General features: G+C 45.4%; 1 protein-coding gene across 4 annotated transcripts in view; it reads right to left on the reverse strand.

Moving 5' to 3' along the window:
• Positions 1 to 22,086, reverse strand: part of Nedd4l (NEDD4 like E3 ubiquitin protein ligase) — a 322,257-nt gene that overhangs the window by 286,908 nt on the left and 13,263 nt on the right. The window contains exon 1 of one of the 4 annotated variants that reach the window (XM_052201453.1): positions 1,990 to 2,108. The exons of the other annotated variants lie outside the window; for them this stretch is intronic. The gene's annotated coding sequence lies outside the window, so the exon portion shown is untranslated. Of the gene's footprint in view, positions 1 to 1,989; positions 2,109 to 22,086 lie in introns of those variants that run through there. 4 annotated transcript variants of the gene reach the window in all.

Below are 22,086 nucleotides of genomic sequence, written 5' to 3' on the forward strand. Positions count from 1 at the left end.
AACTTGGGCCATGAGCACACCCCCCACCACATCTGGACCCTTTACCACCCTCCCAGTTTTGTATAAGCCTTGGAGCAGTTGCTCTGAGTCACGAAGCGTGGTGAGTTCAATCTGACACAGAGATGGAGGAGGGACTGGTCCAGCGCTTTCCAGCTTTCCAGGCAGAGTTCAGGCTTTGGAGCTTCTGAGATTTTGAGTTGAATCTCCCCTTGTCTTTGGGATGATGACTGAACCTGCTTGGAGGCAGCCCACCCACCCCCATTTCCTCATTTACAAATCTAATATATAATGAGATAAGGCACAGAGGTCTCCGAGGAGACCAAGGTGAGGGGGCTCCTGGGTGGGGGGGCTGCTGAAGGACAGGGCCGCCTGCACACATCCGGTGTGCTTTTCCTGAGTCAGAGTTTTGGGTGAATTTGCTCATTTAATCTCTTCTACAACCTGTATGTAGCATGTGCTTTTTGTCTCTACCTGGAAGAGACATTAGCATCCCACGCAGCTATGACTCCTGGCAGTGCTAGAAGGAGGAGCCAGGGTTTCCATTCTGCACGTGATCTCTCACCTGCAGGGCTGTGTTCCGCTAACACACTAGGGCACGAGATTTGTCTTCATGCAAACACACGTGTAATGGATCACTGATGTTGCCTGTAACTACAGGAGTTCCTTTGCCTACTCTATATCTATATTATATGACTATGGACTCATTCACACTTTTACCGATTAGAGCCAGGCATGCCTTGGGGGCGGGCCATAGTTTGTCCCCTCTCCCCTAGTTCTCTGGTTTTGGTGCTCCAATGTAGTGCATTCACCCATTAAATGTCATTTTGAGAACTCATGGTTCTGTCATTCCCTGTTAGGTGTTCTTTGTAGCACCATCTGCCCCAAGTGTGGCAATCAAGCCCTTTAAGAACCTCGGTAAGTTGGGTCTGGTGGTGCCTGGTTTTGATCTCAGCTTCTTGGGAGGCCGAGGCAGTATGATTGCAAAGTCAAGGCCAACTTGGATAACTTAGTAAAGCCAAAGTAAAAAGAAGGCTGGCGGTAGAGTTTAGTGGCAGAGAACCTGCCTGGCACGCGTGGGAGCCAAGGTTCCAAGCAAAGACAGAAAGGAAAACGTGGACGTTACAATGCAGGTGAAAGGTGGGATGGCGTGGGAGGGGAGAGTCAAAGAAGCCTCCAGTTCTTGCCACCAACACCCTTCTAGGGTTTGGAGTTCCCACACCAACTCTCAAAATACTCTACAATAATTTGGCAATACTGTCTTTGACCAAACCTCTAAAGTTTTCACATACAGTTTTCCATGGCCCGGGGAACAGCTCAAGAACAGAAATCCCTCAAATTGTCACAATCATCCCCAAAAGACTGAACTCTGTCCGTCCCTGGGACGACCTGCTCCCTGAGAATGGAGTTGCGCCGAGGAGACAGGGCCTTTCAAACTGTACTCAGCATCAAACTGTAAATGACTTCACCAAAGCAGGCCAGGTTCCAGTAGGTCTGTGCCCTTGTACAGGGATATTAAGGGCAGAGACACACGCTGAAAAAAAAAAAAATCACTTGAGCAAAGGGCCATCAATAAAACACGGAGAGGCACAGAAGAAACCAGGACCACACCTTGATATTGGGGTCCTAGCCCCCAAAAGTTAAGCAGACATAAATTTATCATTTACGTCACCCAGGCGATGGCACCTTGATAGGACAGACCTAGCTCAGCGCTGCTGTTCTGATGATGCTACATGTCCCATCCCCCTTTGGTCCTCATGAGGTACAATGGAAGCCATCTCAATCTAGAGTCTCTGAAGACTCAGAAGAGTCAACGGTCTTTCCAAACCTCTTATCTTCCGGTCTCGAGCAATGCCCATCAACCACTCCCAAGCCCCAAGCTGCATCTAATCAGTCATTTCCTCAATAAACAAACAGAGGGAGAAGCAAACCCAGAGTAGGACAGGGAGGCAATGCATGAAGAGCTAGGCTTTCTCTGAGACCACAACTTACAGACAGCCAAGCAAAGACTGTAGCATTCTCTAATTCCGAGGACGCAGCTGCAGGGACACACAGGCCTGTCCGCCGCTGAGCCCCAGGCACCTGCACTGGTGTGAGGCTGGCAAGCTGAGTCAGATGAACATCTGTGGAATTTGAAAATATTTAATCTCGTTGTCCCCCACATAAACTGGAACCTCGCATAGAGACATACTAAGTGAAAGAGCATATAAATACGCCAGGCAGTCAGGTCAACGTAATTACCACACTAGACCACAGGTTTCACTTATCTTCCTCACAGCCGGGTGAGCAAGGAAACCAAGCTTTTACTTACACAGGAAGGGGTGGGGCACTTCTCTAAACAATTTAGAGTAGGCATTGAATAAGAAAAGTAATGCCCCAGGTGCATTTACACAAAATACAACCATAAAGTTCTTAGTCTTTTCAATAGCAGATGATATGTAAACTGTCAACTTGGGAGACCTACTCCATAAGGAGCTATATATAGAGACCAAATGGTAACAAAAATAGCAAGTGCAGTTGAAGTTCATAGAAGACAGTCTATGAGCTGTCAGGAACATGGGCCACTGGCACCAGGTTTATAATGTATGTCACAGTCCTCTATAAGGAGCACCATGTAACTACGTGCACATTAGATTGGACATGATCTGTTCCATACACACTTTGTACATGTAGTGAAATGCCACACTGTATGCTCATGAAGAGGTAAATTACTATACTACACACGAATCAAAATGTCTCCCAAAGTTCTGAGGTGGTGAAAGTGGGGTTCTCTGTAAAGATTTATTTTATTGATATGAGTGTGTGTGTGTGTATATGTGTGTGTGTGTGTGTGTGTGTGTGTGTGTGTGTGTGTATGTTTCCCAAAGACTCACCTGATGCGGGTTCTAGGAAGCACGCTCGGGTCCTTGGAAAGAACAGTAAGTTCTACTCACAGAGCATCGCCCCACAGGTGAAGAGTTTTACCTAGCCTTATCTTATCACCATATGATGAACATAGCTACTGAAATACATTTACTTAAAAATAGGCACAAATAAAAAAGAAAGCTTCAAGGGTTTAAATATTTTTTTAAGATTTATTATATGTAAATGGACTGTAGCGGTCTTCAGACACCCTAGAAGAGGGCATCAGATCTCATTACACATGTTTGTGAGCCACCATGTGGTTGCTGGGATTTGAACTCAGAACCTTCAGAAGAGCAGCCAGGGCTCTTAACCACTGAGCCATCTCTCCAACCCTAATTTTTTTTTTTAATCTAAAACTTTAAAATGCTTCAGGGAAGCATCGGGGCAAACGAAGAGGCTCCTATAAAGCCGGGGTAGTCTCTCAGCAGCGTCAGCCAAATGCCAAAGCACAGGTGCCTTGTCCTGAGGTAAGCAGTGGCTGCCACTTTTGTAGGGAAGCGACCCTTGGAAAGACCCACAACAGTTTCTGAAAGAACTATCCTAGCAGACCTCATCTGGTGCTGAGAGGCACAGAGAGATAAGTATTGGCATTCTACTGGTAGGAAGCAGGCTGAGATGCCACATGCACAGCTGGTCAAGAGTCACTGAAAAGGACATAGATGTGGTATCGCACATGCTCATTTAGTGGCAAACATTGGAGCTGCGTGCTACAGAGCCTTACATAATATACTAATTACACTCTTCCCCCAAAAACCATGTGATGAAGTTTCAAGATTATCCCTCCACTAATTGCCTTGGTTTAAAGAAATGCTTTTCTCAGTAGAAAAAGAGGAGAAACGTCAGGGAAGCCAACTCAAAGCCTGGGTTACACTTAAACTACACCGGCCATGTGATCACTGGTCCTGTCTGATGTAGCAGAACAAACCGAAAAAGTAAGGAACTAAAACACTGAGCTCAAGAGTTCTTCTGTAAAGTTTTCAGAAGAAAGCAACAGATGGAACTAGGGAGGTGAGCTCCCCATTTTTCAAAGGGCTGAGCAGGAAGATCTAATCCCCACAGATCTTATTCAAAATAAAAGGCGTTTTCAGAAGCCAGTCCAGGCTTGTAGTCCCGGTGCTGGGAGAGCTGAGACAGGAGGATCCTATCTAAGGAGCCAGTCCAGCCTGCTTGATGAGTTGCAGGCCAATGAGAGACCCTGTCTGGAAAAGAAAGCAGAAAGCTATTGAGGGTGTCCTATGGCCTGTTCAGGTTCCTACACAAGCACAGACATGCATTCAAAAGACACACTGGCGCGCACAAACAATATCGCTTCTTAAACGAGTCTCATATTCCAATGATCTAAAAACGCCCACCGGAAGACACACCATGGAGACATCACTCTCAGAGGATCCTGGTCTTGGGGTCTCTTTCTTCGCCCCATGCCTGCCCACCTACACATATGCCACAGTGACCCAGTTGCTGCTAGATTCTTGGGAATTCCTCCAAAGTCTTCCTTGAAGATACCAGCAACTATGAAAACCTCCTTCCCTCCATCTCACCAATGTATCGAGTAAGCTAAAGAGTAGTTAATGAGCTGTCCTCTCCAGAGACCATTCCTTCACAGAGATATAGGTAACAGGCATTCGATAGAATCCAGAGAAGCTCCAGCCAAGGTTTTTGGGCACTTACAAGTCAAGATGACATATGCAGGAAGCACAACTCAAACTTTAATATCTGAGCAAAATCAGCCGGAACCGAGGAGTAACACCCCATGTTCTAATGCTTCTAAATGAGGTAAAACACAAAATAATAATTATCAGGAATCCCGTCCTCCGCTGGCCAAGCAGTCAGCTGTAAAATCCGTACAATCTGATCCAACAGCAATGATTAACAAGCACATGTGTCTCTGTCTCCAACCTCCAGTTCAGGGTCCTGAAAAATCTCTTAGGAGAATCTGTGGTCAATTAGTATAAACATTATTCCCTTAACAAGGAAAGAAATGACTAGTTGAAAGAGTCCTCTCGGTATCGATTCTCGGCCTTTTGTCTAAGATCAAGTGGAAGAGTCCTCTCGGAAGAGAGCTACACATGCTGTTCTGCTTGGAGATGAATACAGAACCAGTGAGACTTTACCAACCACACAGGCAATGGGGCCTCAGGTGCGTTTACCAAATGTCCCCTTTCCATGTTGAGAAATGTCAAGGCTTCAAATGATGACATCCTAACACTCCAAGCCTTGAGCATACTCTGTCTTTGCAAGCTCTCCAGCCCCTTTAGTTCCAGTTTGCCCATTCATCTTGCACATCTGGCCCCATCTTTCCAGCCTCCCCCATCAGTCTAGACCCTAGCCCTCCAGGTGTTAATTTTGCTTTTTCTGCTTTCAAGGTGTCACCCTCAGGCCCACGTCTCCTCATGTCCACCCCCACCCCGCCCCACCCCCACCACATTCCAAGTTGTGTCACCATAGACTGGAGTACCACATCCCCGCTGCTGCCTGGCACACTGCCCTCCACCTGGACCCACTGCTGCCACCCCAATGGCCCATAGAGCGTTCCCTACCTGCATCAGGTCCTCACATAGCCAGATAACTGTCACAGTGAGATTTAACATCTGCCCCATCAGAAGTTCTCATGCACTTAAGTCCTAGCTCCCATTACCTCAAATGTGACTATATCTGCAGACCAGAACTTTAAAGAAGTTAGGTTAAAATGAAAGCATTACAGCTGGATCCTATCCAATCTGACCGGCAGCGTTACACAGAAAAAATAGCCTGTGACACCAGGGGTATGTGTCTACAGAGACTTGCAGAGGACATGGTGAGAAAGCAGCCACCTACAAGCCCAGGAGACACACCTGGAAAGATCCCGTGACACCCTCCTCTTGGACTTCTAACGCCTGCAGAACTGTGAGAACTGTGAGAGATTTATGTTAAGTCTCTGGGAAGGTGTTTTGCTATGGCAGCCATAGTGAACTAATAATAGAACTGCCCTCACCTTCCTTCCCCTATGCCAAAGCTCACCCAGTCCTTAGCAGCCTGTCGCATCAGACAATTCATTCCTATGGAAGTTAAGACAGTTTTTAGGGTACTCCGAAGGCTGTACAAGCACCTAGTTTGGGTAAAAGTTTAATACTTAATGCTCATCACAACAGTAGTTTCTGCCCCACCCTAGATAGCCAGCGATTTCCCTTCCATCTATCTCTCTGGGACTCCTGTAAAACACCGCTAAACCAGCAGCTCTTCCTTCTGCATCTGTGGGCTTGCCTATTTTCCTGTCAGTGGGCTCATGGTTGCTTCGCTTCATTCCTTTCAGGGCTCAGCACTATTCCTGGCCCAGACACGCCACGTTTTGTTGTTCACCCTCATCAGTTAAAGAACACCTGGGCTGTTTTCACCTGAGTCTGAACACCTGGGCTGTTTTCACCTGAGTCTGAACACCTGGGCTGTTTTCACCTGAGTCTGAACACCTGGGCTGTTTTCACCCGAGTTTGACGAGTCTGACATCACACTTCCATCCTAAAGCTTGAACACAGCAGGTAGACTTGGTTCTTAGAAGACAGGCTGCTAAGACTCTCAAAATGCTGTAAGACATCATCGGCAGGAGAAACACCTCATGTTCCATCATCACACAATGAGGTAGAGGTCTTAAATTAATAGCAATTTCTGCAGCAATTTCTACACACACACACACACACACACACACACACACACGATTCATTGTACCTTTCTCAACAATCACAGGCTTTCTGTCCACAATCACCAAGTGTCTGTTATCATAAAGAGCCACACTAGATTGACGTATGCCATTAACAACACGTACACATAAGTCACCATTTCTGTGAGCCTTGATCTATTAAAATTTGTATTTAGGGCTGGAGAGAAGGCTTGGTGAGTAAAGGGCCGACTGTGCAAGCCTGCAAATCTGAGTTTGGATCCCCAGCACCCACCCACAGGTGATGCTGCAGCACGCGTCTGCCGTCTCAGCGTCCTGCAGTGAGACAGACGGGTGCCTGGTGTGCACTGGGGTGAACATGAGAGCCTGTCTCAAACACGGCAGACAGTGAGGACCCACACCCACAGTTGTCCTCTAAGGTCCACACGTGCAACACACACACACACATGCTATATACCATATACACAGATATGTACACGAAGATGACAAAAGAAATATTTCTACTTAGAATCCGGGTTCCTAACAAAATATTGTTTCTCCCTTTGAGTTATTCCAAGAAACTGACAGCAAAGGACCTTTTTTAAAAAAAGAAAGAATAGAAGGCAAGAAGCACTAGTTGTTTATTAAAACTTTTTTTAAAAATGATTTTATAATTTAAAAGGCAGCATAACAGTCACAAACAGAATTATCCCAAATATGCCAAAGAATATTTATTAGAAAATAGAACTGGAATCCAGATGTAAATTAAAGGCACAAGCTTTCGAAGCAGAGGGGCAGAGGGGCAGAGGCAGGTGCATCTCTGTGAGCCTGAGGCTGGTCTGGTCTACCTAATGAGTTCCAGGACAGCCAGGGTTATATAGTGAGACCCTGTTTCAAGAAAACAAAACAAAATAGGGGGCAGGGAGAGAGGCGGGGAATAGAACTAGAATTAAAGATTTCAAATTGCATCTTTAATCCTGGTTTCCAGTCATTCTCTGTTCCATTCCTGCCTAAGACAACATAAATGTCTTTATTTCATACTAAAATAAAATAATATGTAAAATTTACATATTATTTTATTTTAGTATGAAATACTAAACTATACTATACTATGAAATACTAAAGTGTCAACTATAATGAGAAATTATTAGATTGGGCTGTTACAACCCACTGGAAAGAAGGTGTGCTTGGGGAAAAGGGAACCTGAACTGTATGCAAAGCACATTTGCTATGGAGAAACTGCTGGCAAGACCAGACAATTCGGCACAGAGTGGGCCAACATTATTTATTAATTGAAAGTATCTTTTATTTGGGTCTGGAGAGATGGCTCAGTGGTCAAGAACACTGCCCTTCCGGAGGACCAGGGTTCAATTCCCACCACTCACATGACAGCTCACAATCATCTGTAACCCCATTTCCAGGGGACCTGACACCCTCACACAGACAAGCAGTCAGGCAAACTGCCAATGCATATAAAATAAAAAGAAATAAGTCATTAAGAATAAAACCTTTTTTTTCATAGAATATATTCTGCTCACAGTTTCTTCTCCCTGATGTAGTCAGCCAACTCTAATTACTTTTTTTATGATAATTAAGTTAAGTGCTCTGAAAGGGAGACAGCAAACACATGGGTTCAGAGGAAAAGCTAGAGGTAACAGCACACACACACACACACACACACACACTCTGCAGCAGGGCAGGGCCACACAGGTTTCTGCTTCACTGAATTGATTCCAGCATCCAGACTTCCTTGTGCTCAAACATCCTTTAGGGCAAATAACAAATTTCCTGAGTGGGTTTCCTCCCAAAGCAGCAGAGTTGTTTTGACTTTGGGATGCATTTCCCCAAATGCGATTCCATTTCCAAAGCAAGTCCACAGACACCTGTTCCACAGACACACACAGCAGTTTGCAGTTCCTGGAGAAGAGCACAGAGAGGCAATCGCAATCAATCTGCACGTGGTCACTTAGAAGAGCCACGCCCCAGAGACGCCTCCTTGCCATACTTGGGATGTGGGTTGCTTAAATTCACTAACAATGGTCACCTGTTCTCCGATCTCAGCTTGGCCTCTCCTGCTCCCCAAGGAAGCCTTATCCTTCACAGCTGGTGAGCTGCTCTGGGGAGCTGAAAGGGAGCCCAGTTGTCCCAAGTCCACCCCAGGTTCAGGAGTCAGCAAGCACCGCACTGTGACTTTCTGTCACAATGCAGACCCCTTAGTTTAGCAGGGACAGTAATCAAGAACTTTTTCCTCTTCTCTACAGTTGGGTGTTTTTCTCAAAATAAATTTGGGCCCACAGGTTATCCAGGAAGGGATTCAACTGAATGAAAACAGGTGGCTGCTCCCCACCATCCCAGACCCAGAACAGTCTTCACGGATGAGGGATCTATCAGAAACACCCCCGTTGGGTTTGCTCGTACCAAAGCCACAAACTCTACTGGAGAGCCCAAAGCCTCAAAGATTATGATGTCATAATTATGAGCCCAAAGCTCTCACCAGAGTGTCAGCCTTGAATGAGAGACTGTGTGCATTAACTGCACACTTCAGAACTGGTGCCTGGAACCTGTCCTGGGCAGCTCCTAAAGGGGCTCCTACACAACACTTCCTTCAGAATTTTAAAGACTTATTTTATTGTATGCGTGTAGGTGTTCTGCCTGCATGTATACCTGGAGGAATGACTTGCTACCTTGTTCCAGCTAGTACAGAGCAAGCAGTTCCTACAGCAAGCTTTTCTCTCACTCTGCGTGTGATTATCCTATGTCCTTGGGCTAACTACTCCCGAATGTTCCTCAATGGAGTTTCCTTCATTTTTTGTTCCTATTTACCAAGAACGCGGTCCTTGGACGGCAGAGTCTCCGTCAGCATTATGTATTTTGGGTGTTGAACTTTGAGAAGAAAGGACTTCTGCAGCCAGAATGGCATTAGTTATGAGTGTGGTGACGGCTGTCACACGAGGGTACACATACAGCCTCGTTTAGCAAACTCAGAGTGCTTAACTGGGTTTCAGGCCCTGACCTCAGGATTGCAAAAATAGTCCTAACACTCTACAAGATCGGTACTACTCTAATTCCTGTATGTTGATGAAGAAAACTGAGGCATGAGTCATGGGTCATGATGACTAGAGCATGACTGAGAAGGGATACATCTCAACAGGAGGCAGGCAGCCTACCTCCAAAGCCTTGAGCCTGGGCTCCTATAGAAAGCTGCTGAGGGCCATATGTGACCTGGGGACGTTTATGGACTTCAGAGCTGAAGGTTGCTTAGGGATGCGTCTGGAATCCCAGGAGCAGTTTCGGGGTGAGTGGAGTCATATTTCCTGTGTGTATGTGTGTGTCTGTGTGTGTGTGAGAGAGAGAGACAGAGAGAAAAAGAGACAGAGAGAGAGAGAGAGATCTATAATTCTGATTGGAGGAGCTGGATGGAACACTAGCTGCTTTGCCTGTGGAGCCAGGTTCAATTCCCAGCACCCACACCTTGCAGTGCTAGGGTCTCAAGTAACTGCCACACCCAGTCCCAAATGCGTTCTCCAGCAAGGAAGAGGAGCACTTGGCATTTGTACTACACAGTAAGTGTCTGTGACGCCAGTCCACTCTCTATCTCTATCCAAAGCCAAGTGGAGTTATTACTTTCCCTCACCAACAGGAGCGAAGCAAAGCCATTAATGGGGCAATGATGCCCATTTCACTCAGTTCAACTCAGCAATCAGCTTTCCGGACTGTGTGGTCCCACCCAGTCCCAAATCAGCTAAACAAGAAATGACCTTCTCCCTGAGAGAAAATCATAGTCCACACCAGCTCCCTCATTCTTCCTCAAGTCAAGGACCCTCCACCTCTGACTTATGTTCTCTACACCACCCCCAATTCAAACAGTCTCTCCTAAAATACCAGGGAAACATAGATGAAGTAATTAATTAGAGCAGTAATTAAAATACATCTCTTAAAGGTAGGGAAGAGAGCCCAGAGTAACTGATTTTTATGCAAGCCTCAGGGCCTGGATTCTGAACCGCAGATCTCATGTAAAAAGCCAGGCATGAGCCAGGCAGTGGTGGCACACACCTTTAACCCCAGCACTTGGGAGGCAGAGGCAGGCGGATTTCTGAGTTTGAGGCCAGCCTGGTCTACAGAGTGAGTTCCAGGACAGCCAGGGCTACACAGAGAAACCCTGTCTCAACTACACCCCCCACCCCCAGAGAGAGAGAGAGAGAGAGAGAGAGAGAGAGAGAGAGAGAGCCAGGCATGAGGCAGGTGTGGCAGGTGTGGTGGCATGCACTCATAACCAAGGTGCTCAGGTGGCAGAGCCAGCAATATCCCTAGGGCTCATGGGGCAGCCATCCTGGGCTAATCAACAAGCCCCAGGTCCCAAGGAGAGACAGCCTCAAACACAAGTTGGAAAGTTCCTGAGAAATGATACCTTAATCTGACCTCTGACCTGCACACACACACACACACACACACCATCTTTGATAAGAGACAGGAAAGCCATTCATTTCACAGCCAACGTAGGCAAATATGGTGAATAATAAATACCCTCTCATTCTACGGGGCCTCTGCCCTACCTCCCCTACCCCAATTTAGCCTTTCCTGTTCCATAATAAAAAGTACAGTGCCAGGAATTTGATTACCATACAAACCTGAAGGGCCTGTTTCTACTTGGAACGATTCCTGCGATGCTCGCCTCCGTCTCCCACTCACCCCATCTCTGTCCACACCCTGGAGCTCAGCGCTCCCCAGTGGACCTGGGTTTTGCTAATGGCTTCAATCCTAAGCATCGTCTTGTTTTTCTACGTTACATAAGACGGCCTGCAAGAACCCGCCGGGCGTGAACAATGCTATTTTTTTTTTTTCACATGAGCTCACTTGACGCTGGCCGTCACTGATCTTGAAACAGCATTTTCAAAAGAAGTTTATTTTAAATAAGGCACTTCCTGGACTCTTAAAAGCCCGCTTCACGGCATCATTTTTCTGTCTCTCTTAGGAAACTTCTTCTAAGTCAGAAAAGGGTTGTCAACCTCTCTCAACCTTGGTAAAAGTAGCATTTCTTCGGTTGGGTTTAGATGCCTCCCTCATTGGGGGAAGCTTTTTGGCATATTATGGGATGCTTAGCAGGATTCCTGGTCTCTCCACTCAGGCTCTCCTGCCTCCCTGAGTGACAACTTAAAATGTGCCAAGGGTCACTGAGCATCTCTGGGTTGGACCAGTTTTGTAACCCAGAGATGCTTGGTGACACCTAGCCAAAGTCTGGGCATTGTGGTTCACACCTGTAACCCTAGCCTTGGGAAGGAAGGAGGCAAGGTGGATCCTGAACTCACTGCTTAGCTACCCTAGCCTATGTGGTAAGCTCAGACAAATAAAAAGATCTTGCCTCAAAAAAAAAAAAAAAACCAAAAAAAAAAAACAATGAATATCTTAGGAGGGGTGGGTGTGGTTGCCCCATTACACAGTATCTCCATTTCAACTGTGTGTGTGTGTGTGTGTGTGTGTGTGTAAGCTTCTATATCAGTTTCCAGACAACTTTTTAAAAAACTCTTTAGTGCTGTTATTTATCCCTCACCGTGTTCCCTCTTCGACCCTGCCCTTCCTCCCCTACCCCAACTTAACCTTTCCTGTTCCATTATAAAATACACAGTGCCAGGAATGGGTTACGTCGTCTGGAGTTGTTGGCCAGTGAGATCCCACAGACATCCATTACAGACTTTTGCTGATGCGCTTGGTTACCATAGAAAACTCTTCTGCATAAATAAGACCCTTTTGCAGAAGGCAGAGCATACTTGAGTCACCTAACAGAGAAGTCAAGCCGGTGTTAGCCTGGACGCTTCATTCCCACTGGCTAGACTTCATAGTGCTGGGAGGTGACATCCACACCGTCAGAGAAAGAAAGGGATCCTCACTCTTGAGCAGCTGGGAACCGTGCAAGGCCAAGAGTAACCGGCTGCACAGGGCGTGCCCACCGGCACAACAGGGACGCAGCATCATAGGAGTAACCAACCACTCTCTGCTTGGATTTGAGTGTTCCCTGCAATAAGAAATCCATCCATACCTGGCACCACGAACCAATAGGCAGGTCACGGATCCTAAAGGAGAACCTACTACTACTATTCTGCTAAATGATAGAGTGTTAAATTGACTCCTGATGACTTATCCTTATACTCACAGATTCGTGCATCTCTCAACCCTTATCAGAGAAGCTTCTATTTGCAATTGATGGTGATTAACATAGAGATGCATGGGCTGGAGAGATAGTTCATTGGTTAAGAACACTGATTGCTCTTCCAGAGGTCCGGAGTTCAATTTCCAGCAACCACATGGTGGTTCTGTAATGGGATCTGATGTCCTCTTCTGGTGTGTCTGAAGACAACTACAGGATACTTGTATACATAAAATAAATAATTCTTTAAAAAAAAAAAACATAGAGAGCCACTACTGACCAACATGCAAGACTGTTAGTCATAAGAGACTGCAGGATGCTCAGCCCTAAGTGGACATCTACACCCCTCCTCCCAAGGCTAAGGGATCATTGTAGAAGAGGGGAAAGAAGGAGTATAAGAGCCAGAAGTGATGGGTGACTACAGGGAAACAGTATGTTTTGAAAACAGCCATGTAGCTACATATACAAACTCAGAGCAGTTGTGTCAGTGTGTATAAGATCTTTACAAGCCCAAGGCCAAAAGCCAGCATTAAGAGAGCATGCAATCTCATGTCGAGGCATGGAGCTATTGACCACTGCTAGCTGGGACAGGGGCAGTCAGGTTTCTCTAAAAGTACAGACTCTGGTAAGTTAACCATGCTCCAGTCGATGTTCACACACCCATCAGGGCAGCACAAATTGGTCTTGATGGATTTAATGAGAATAAGTAAGAACACAAAGGAAGGAAGAACTGGCTATGGTGGTGAGTGGATACGATCAAAACATATACAGAACTGTAAAAGAACTAACAAAAAAAAATTTTTAAAAAAGGTGGTGGCACCTGAGGAAAGATACCTGAGGGTTTTTGTTTTGGGTCTTTTGCTGTTGTTTTTGGCTTGTTACTAATTAGCCTCAAATAGCGACATGCTTTCAAACATCTGGTTTCTTTCAACAACTATTCAGTGGAGATGTTTGCACAAAGAAAGCTAAGTCAGATCAAAAAAGTCCATTCTTCATAAAGGGGCTATTAGGCAAGCTATCAGACAGGTCAAAGCAGTGTATGTGTGTGTGTGTGTGTGTGTGTTGGATGTCTGTGTGTATGTGGTATGTGTATTTTCATGTGTGTGTATGTACATGGTGTGTATTTTTGTGTACGTGGTATGTGTGTATATGTGGTGTGTGTGTATATGTGCATATGTGGTGTGTGTGTGTGTGTTGGAAGGAGGGACCAGAAGATGGGCTGCTGGACTGATGGTTTTTACAGCTACCATACAGGTGGGAAGAAAGACCCAGTAAGGTCTGAGCACAACCATGGCGCTATTATTGCTACCAAGATTCCAATGTCTTCCTTGAATAATCATTCTTGAGATTATTTGAATCTTTAATTTCCACAGTTCACAAAATTCCATATTAAAAGGCTTCCCCCCCCTTATTTCTATGTATCTTTGTCTTACTTTATTGAGTGACTTGTTACATTTATAATTTTTAAAGCAGAATCTAGTAAGTATGTATGTTTTAGTTCCCCCTGATGATAATATAAATCACTCTTAGTGGCTTATTTATTATCTTACAATTCTGAGGGTCAGAAGTAGAAAATGAGAAGGCAATTTATATAAATAAATCATATGTGAAGTATGGATACATGAATTTGTTTTACTACAGCAACCATTATCAATGTGCAACCAGTAAAAACACATGAACACACACACATACACACACACACACACACACACTGTCCCATTTCCTATCTTCACAGAGGCTGCTTTCCTCCATCAGCACCAGATTCTCATCTAAGATCCTGCATCCCCAGGCCAGCTTCCTGGGTTGCACAGCTCACCTCCTGTCTACAGGCTGCTATAATAAAGCATCCCTTTCTCTTGTCCCACTACTCCAGAGCTCCAGGGCAACACAAACCACACATGGGTCACTGTGTGGACGGCCACAAGAGCTGGAAAAGTATGATGGAGTCCCACAAGCGAGTCACTCCACTTTCTGGTATAAACATCCATTTCTTAGCTAATAGACCCAAGTCCATGGGAATCTGACTGCATCAGGTGTGCCCTCACAGATGCCCAGCCAGGTATGCTAATACACTCCTGCACCCCTGCCCCCAGCAATTCACCCTGCCTCAGAAATAGCTTTAACCTGGGTCTTGAGAGATGGCTCAGTAGTTTACTGTTCTAAAAGACTTGAGTTCAGTTACTAGCACCCACATGGTGCTATTTTCAATTGCCTATACCTGTAACTCCAACTCTGGGGGGACCCAATATTCTCTTCTGGCCTCTGTGGGCAACCGCACTCCTATGTACATATCCCTATACAGACACGCATAAATACAAATAATTAAAAATAAACATAAATCTTAAAAAAAAGACTTAGTCATTAAATGTCAAGTTAGCTCGCTGCCTGTGAATCTGCTGATGAAAGAAAGGAACAGGTCAGAGGGCACTGAGGGAGAGGAGAATGCTGGGAGAGACTGAAGCTGAGGTGTTCACTTCCAGAAGCCTAATGTCAACATGGAATTAGATACATATGTATATCTGCAAATCTGGATTCAAACATCCCTGGGAAGGATATCGAAATGTGGACTTTCCTCTAGACCTTATTAGTCAGTTTTTCATCATTTATTTAAACACCTGTGATAAGAGACCTGCATAAAGAAGAGATTCCTTTCTTTAAAAAAAAAAAAAGATTTATTTATTATATGTAAGTACACTGTAGCTGTCTTCAGACACACCAGAAGATGGTGTCAGATCTCATTACGGATGGTTATGAGCTACCATGTGGTTGCTGGGATTTGAACTCTGGACCTCCGGACGAGCAGTCAGTGCTCTTACCCTCTGAGTCACCTCTCCAGCCCAAGAAAAGATTCCTTTACCTGCCTGTTTGGTTGGCTAAAAATGCAAACAGTAAGATGCAAACACTGGTGATGGTCCCGCCCCACCCCCAAACCAATGGGAGTTAATATTCTAAACAGGAAGCCAGCATTGGATAAGGTTCAAGTATTTCCAACACCCCCCTAGAATTCCCTAGAGTCCTGTGAGAAATATCCTAATTCTGTTCAAGGGCACAACATTAACGGACCTAGAACACTCTGCAAGGCCCCAGTCCTCAAAGATTCCCTTCCACCTCCCAGCATCACCACCTGAAGAAAGAAGCTTCTAGCACAGAGACTGTTGCGGGGCGGGAATCACTTCTAAGCCACAGCACCTGTGTACACTGGAACTACACTCTGCCTAACTGACTACAACACAAACCACCCAGGCCCAGGCTAAACTAAACGCAGTGAATCACATGAACAAAGACATCAAAGGAGAGGAGAGGAGAGGAAAGAAGTGATGACAGAGTGGGAGGGGCCTGAAAGAGAATAGTTGGGTCACGTGACATAAACAAAACTGGAAAAATCTAAAGTTTTGTTGAAATTATCAGCATACCATTTTATGTGTATAAGTGTTTTGCCTGCATGTGTGTCTATGCACCACGTGTGTGTCTAATACTTTTTAGAGGCAAGATGAGAACATTGGATCCCTTGGGCCCAGAGTTATAGACAGTTGCGAACTGCCATGTGGGTGCTGGGAATTGAACGTGGGTACTCTGGGAGAGTAGCCATTGCTCGTAATTGTTGAGCCATCTCTCTAGACCCAAAAGAACAATTTTTTAAAAAAATGAAAACTAAGGCCAGGCAGTGGTGACACACGTCTTTAATCCCAGCACTTGGGAGGCAGAGGCAGGCAGATTTCGGAGTTCAAGACCAGCCTGGTCAAGGACATCCAGGACTATATAGAGAAACCCTGTCTCGAAAAACCAAAAAGAAAAAAAAAATAAAGAGAAAAAGAAAAAGAAAAATAAAACTAAAACAAACTAGCATGATATCTGTCTACAATGGCTTGCTTCTGTGAAGCTACATTTTCTATGTTTCGCATTTGTTTGATAACATTATTATTTCTTGGCCAAAACTAAATCACATTTAACTTCACTGTAAGAATCTGGGCCTTAAATTATTTAAGTACTAATCACTTAAAAAATATTAGATTAGGGGGAAAAAAAAACCTTTAAATTCCACTGGATATGCACAAGATCCAAGTTTACAAATATTAGCTAAACTTCAAACAAGCTCTGCATTCAGCAAGATATGTTAGTTTGTAATTTCCCAGTGTGCTGAAATCAATGGTAATCTATGTAAGCTGTGTAAAAATGGAGGCTTCAGAAAAGGGCTGATCCCTGAGATACACACACACACACACACACACACACACACACAACACAAACATGCATGCATGCAGGCAAGAAAATGAGAGAGCAAGAGACAGAGACAGACAGACAGGCAGACAGAGACAGAGCCAGAGCAAGATGTTGAAAGTATGACAGCAAACAACCATGTAAATGAAGTAACAATAGAGAAAGAAAAAAACACATGTACTGTGTAGAAATCCACCAATAACTGCTGCTCCTTCACTTTTTCTACAACATAAAATGTAACAAATTTCTTCCCTGAGGCAGATTTTCCAAGGCAGGAGTATTCCCAAGGGCAGGCTCTCTCCTCTTGAATAGTTTAACCACCAGGAAATCTTCTAAGCACTGACAGCCGCCTCTGAACTCTACACATCAGCCCATACCTTCTTGGGCCTTCTCAGCTGGGGCTGTCACCATGGAAGCCCGCATCCCATGACAGCCACTAAAATGAGCAGTGGGCATGTGTGCCGTCCCAGGGGATAAGTTTAGTTTCTCAACTCGTCTAATCGGTGTCTAACTTAGGGAAGAGCACATTATTAAGGCGCTGTTGTAAGCAATGGATCTGATCTAACTGATGTAACAGTGACACCCTGGCCCGTGGCCAATGCAGGATCCCCAAAAGGCTGTCCTGAATGACGGTGCTTACTCGGACGGCCATATGTGGTTCTGTTCTTTATAAATCACTGACGTCCCTTATTTTATAACACCTGGACTCACCAAACAGCTGGTTACTGGTTGTTTGCCTGACAAAACCCAGCAAAGGAATTTACCACTTGGGACATAATTAGGGTCTCCTAGCAGTGGCAAGGGAGAGAAACGTTGCTAAGGAATGAGAAAATAAACAAGTAGATGAAGTATGTTCATTCACCGAGGGAATTTTCTGTATCGAGCTACCTTTAGAAGCAAAGGTTGGGTTGGGGCAAATTCAAACCAACAGTGAGCAAGATGTCTTAGATCTAAATGACATATCTCAATGGGGCTAAGCTGCTGGGGCCAGGTGACAGTCATTCATATCTGACAGTGTCACGGTAGCGTGTAATAGTCTATCAGTCATCCAAGGCTCCACTACCAATTAGGAGTCCTCTCGCTGTTGGGTATGACTTCCTTGAGTCAAGAGTGCATCGAACACAGAAAGCAGTAGACAATGATGAACTCAATATATTAATAAAGGTGATCTTCAGCTAGTAGGTAACATCCAAAACTGACACTGTACGCTGAAAACATAAGCCAAAAATGTCAGTATTTTTCATTTGTGAATGTATATGTGCCTACATGACTTTACACACACACACACACACACACACACATATACACACATATGCACTTCCCAAGATAATGATTTGAATTCAATCCTGGGTCAAAGTGTCACAGAAGGAACTGGCTCCCAAAGGCCATTTCCTGATCTTTGTGTGTACATTGCTTATGCAGGTCTGTGTGCAGGCACACACAATTGAAGACATTTCAAAGACACATGTCACTGAAAATACTCATACTGACCTACAAAGAGCTCAGCCGTGACTCCTGTCCCTGGAGCCCTAATACGATGAGTCAGCAAGGAAGGTAACCTACATGTCGGCAGGACCTTCCTCTAAATCGATGCCCAGGACAGGATGATGCTTATTAAGACGGGGCAGCAACGTCAGGCTCCATGCTGGATTCAAACAGACGACACCATAGGCTCCTCGCCTCTTTAAAATCTAATGGAGCTTACGAGTCCCACTACCTCTCCTTTCATCTCACACCTTCTCAGAGGCACAGCCATGATTGTGGCCGCCTGTGACGCCTCATGGCCCCACAGAGAGCTGGGGCTCCGGCTGTGTGCTTTTTTTCACGTCATCTTACCTTAACGATAACAACGGTAGCGGTAGCGATAGCGGTGGCGGTGGCGGCACACGTTCTCATCTCAAGCTGTGGCAGAAGGCTGACAGCTAAATTATATTTCTTTGACTACCACTGTAAGTCCTTAGGGATTGGAAAATTCGATCCACTGCAGAGCGGACTATAAATAGCACCTTCCCTTCCTGCCACCTCCAGTATGAAACCAGCAACTACTAAAAAGCACTCCGGATCCTAGTGTGAGTCTTCCCTAGCTGTGAGACAGAGGGAAGGATGGGGACATTTGAGACAGGAAAGCCCAGGAGGTCACTGAGCTTTCCTGGCTGGGGGGTAGTGGTGGTGGTGGTGGTGGTGATGATGATGATGGTGATGATGATGATGATGGTGATGGTGATGATGGTGATGATGATGAAAGGCAAGAAGGGTGGGGGACACTTCATAAGTACATGGTTTTGGCCAAGTGATCCACCATCCTCTTTATAACTCAGAATGATCTCCATGACCCACTCGTGGATTAATTAGATTAACCATGAAGAGGGGGCAACACGATAGAAGGGGGAGGTTCTTGGTCTTTCCACTGTTGACATTAGAGGTCAGAATCCTGTCATAGAGAACGACATGTAAACTACTGAACAGCAATCCTGGCCTCCACCTACCAGATGCCATAGCACCTTCCAAGGCTAGGGCTGTCACAAATGCCTAGAGGGAACAACACAATGGGCCCTGTGATGGTTTAAAAGGAATGGCCTTCATAGACTGCATTTGAATGCTTGGCTCATAGGGGGTGGAACTATTAGTAGGCATGGCCTTGTTGGGATGGGTGTGGCCTTTTGGAGTGGGTGTGGCCCAGTTGGAGGAGGTGTGGCCTTTTGGAGTGGGTGTGGCCTGGTCGGAGGAGGTGTGGCCTTGTTGGAAATGGGTGTGGCCTAGTTGGAGGAAGTGTGATGCTGTGGGGGCAGCCTTTGAGATGACATATGCCCAACCTACACCTAGTGTGATAACATGGTCTCCAGTCACCTGCAGATCAAGATGTAAAAACTCTTGGCTCTGCCAGCACCATGTCTGCCTGCAGCTGCCATGCTTCCTCATAAGAGATAATGGACTGAACCGCTGAACTCCAAGCTAGCCCCAATGAATTGTTGTCCTGTATAAGAGGTACTCTGGTCATGGTGTCTCTTCATAGAAATGAAATGCTAAGACAGGCCTCTAGGTGAGAACCGCTGTACAAGGTCCTTAATAAATACATATATACTTTCCCCTCATTTCTTCTCAGATTTCTGAAATTAAGAAACCGGGAGGCCAGGCGGTGGTGGCACACGCCTGTAATCCCAGCACTCTGGGAGGCAGAGGCAGGAGGATTTCTGAGTTTGAGGCCAGCATGGTCTACAGAGTGAACTCCAGGACAGCCAGGGCTATACAGAGAAACCCTGTCTCGAAAAAAAAAACAAATAGAAAGAAAGAAAGAAAGAAAGAAAGAAAGAAAGAAAGAAAGAAGAAAGAAAGAAAGAAAGAAAAGAAAGAAAGAAAAGAAAGAAAAGAAAGAAAAGAAAGAAAAGAAAGAAAAGAAAGAAAGAAAGAAAAGAAAGAAAAGAAAGAAAGAAGGAAGGAAGGAAGCCGGGGGAATTATTCCAGACTCTTCTTTCTTGCCTGATAAGCGGTAACCAAATCTAATAGCGTGTATGTGTCTTCAAATGCCCTCACCCCCTCCATACCTCCCACCCTCATCACCACCATTCAGCTAGGACGACAGCTCCCTGATGCTCTATGACTCTCTCACTTAAATCTACTCTCCCTGGTTGTCTTAGGGTTTCACTGCTGTGAACAGACACCATGACCAAGGCGACTCTTATAAGGTCAGCATTTAATTGGGGCTGGCTTACAGGTTCAGAGGTTCAGTCCATTATCATCAAGGTGGGAGCATGGCAGCATCCAGGCAGGCATGGCGCAGGAAGAGCTGAGAGTTCTACATCGTCATCTGGAGGCTGCTAGTGGAAGACTGGCTTCCAGGCAGCTAGGATGAGGGTCTTAAAGGCCACACTCACAGTGACACACCTACTCCAACAAGGCCACACCTACTCCAACAAGGCCACACCTACTCCAACAAGGCCACACCTACTCCAACAAGGCCACACCTACTCTAACAAGGCCACACCTCCAGATAGTGCTACTCCCCAGGCTAAGCAAGTACAAACCATCACACTGGGGCTCCACGGTAAGTTTTATCTCTGTATTGATTCGTTTATTTGTCCAGCCCCACTGGAGCTGAGCACATGCTATGTCCCTAAGCTACATCCCCAGGACCCAGCGTAAACTTGAGAAAAACTTAAACCTCAACAGGTTCCTCAGTGTACCTCAAAAAGCAATCAAGTCCCAGTCACTTCCTGAGGCCCACAAGGCCAACTTCATAGACTGGCCTCCAGACTACCCCTCAGCTCTCAACTCCCCAACACAATACAGCCTGAAGCTTCCACTCCTGGAACCAGAATGTGTTGGTTCAAGTCCTGCCCCTGATACCTACTACCTTGCTTATTTAACCCCTTTGTGTCTTGGTTTCCCCAACTGCAAAATAAGATATCAGTACCTAGCCAGGTGGTGGTGGTGCACACCTTTAATCCCAGCACTTGAGAGGCAGAGGCAGGCGGATTTCTGAGTTTGAGGCCAGCCTGGTCTACAGAGCAAGTTCCAGGTCAGCCAAAGCTACACAGAGAAACCCTGTCTCAAAAAACCAAAAAAAGATATCAGTATCCATCTGAAAGCTCTATTGTAAATATTTCAGCTCATTTAAAAATGTTTTAATGGGCAAAATCACATTTACTGTGTATGACTTAAAATATGCATAAGTTGGGCTACACTGAGCTAAATTGAGCTTCACTACTTTCAAGAATGCAATACGTATTTTATGCACACAGGTGCACTGCACCTGTACATGGGTGCACCTGCCTACAAACATACAATGAGTAAACGTAGCACACTGTTACTAACTATATTTGGTAGACAACTGATGGGTTCATGTCTGATACAGAACGCATAATATATAACTGCATTATAGCAGACCAGTAAGCAGCACCTTCCATGGCCTCTGCATCAGCTCCTGCCTCCAGGTTCCTGTTCTCCTTGATTTCCAGTCCTGACTTCCTTTGATGATGAATAGCAACGTGGAAGTATATGCTAACTTTCGTTTGGTCATGGTGTTTCATGACAGCCACAGAAACCCCAAGACAGTGAGCTGGTCCCAAATTTCCATCTTTGTCCATTTTCCAGGAAATGGGTGAGGAATCAAGGAGAACCAAGAACAGCTAGACTCCCATAATTGCAGCTGCTGGGGCATTTACTCTTACTTAATGATCAAGTATAGGCATCAGTCTTC

The sequence above is a fragment of the Apodemus sylvaticus genome, chromosome 13, assembly GCF_947179515.1.
Source record: "Apodemus sylvaticus chromosome 13, mApoSyl1.1, whole genome shotgun sequence".
In the NCBI taxonomy this organism is placed as follows: domain Eukaryota; kingdom Metazoa; phylum Chordata; class Mammalia; order Rodentia; family Muridae; genus Apodemus; species Apodemus sylvaticus.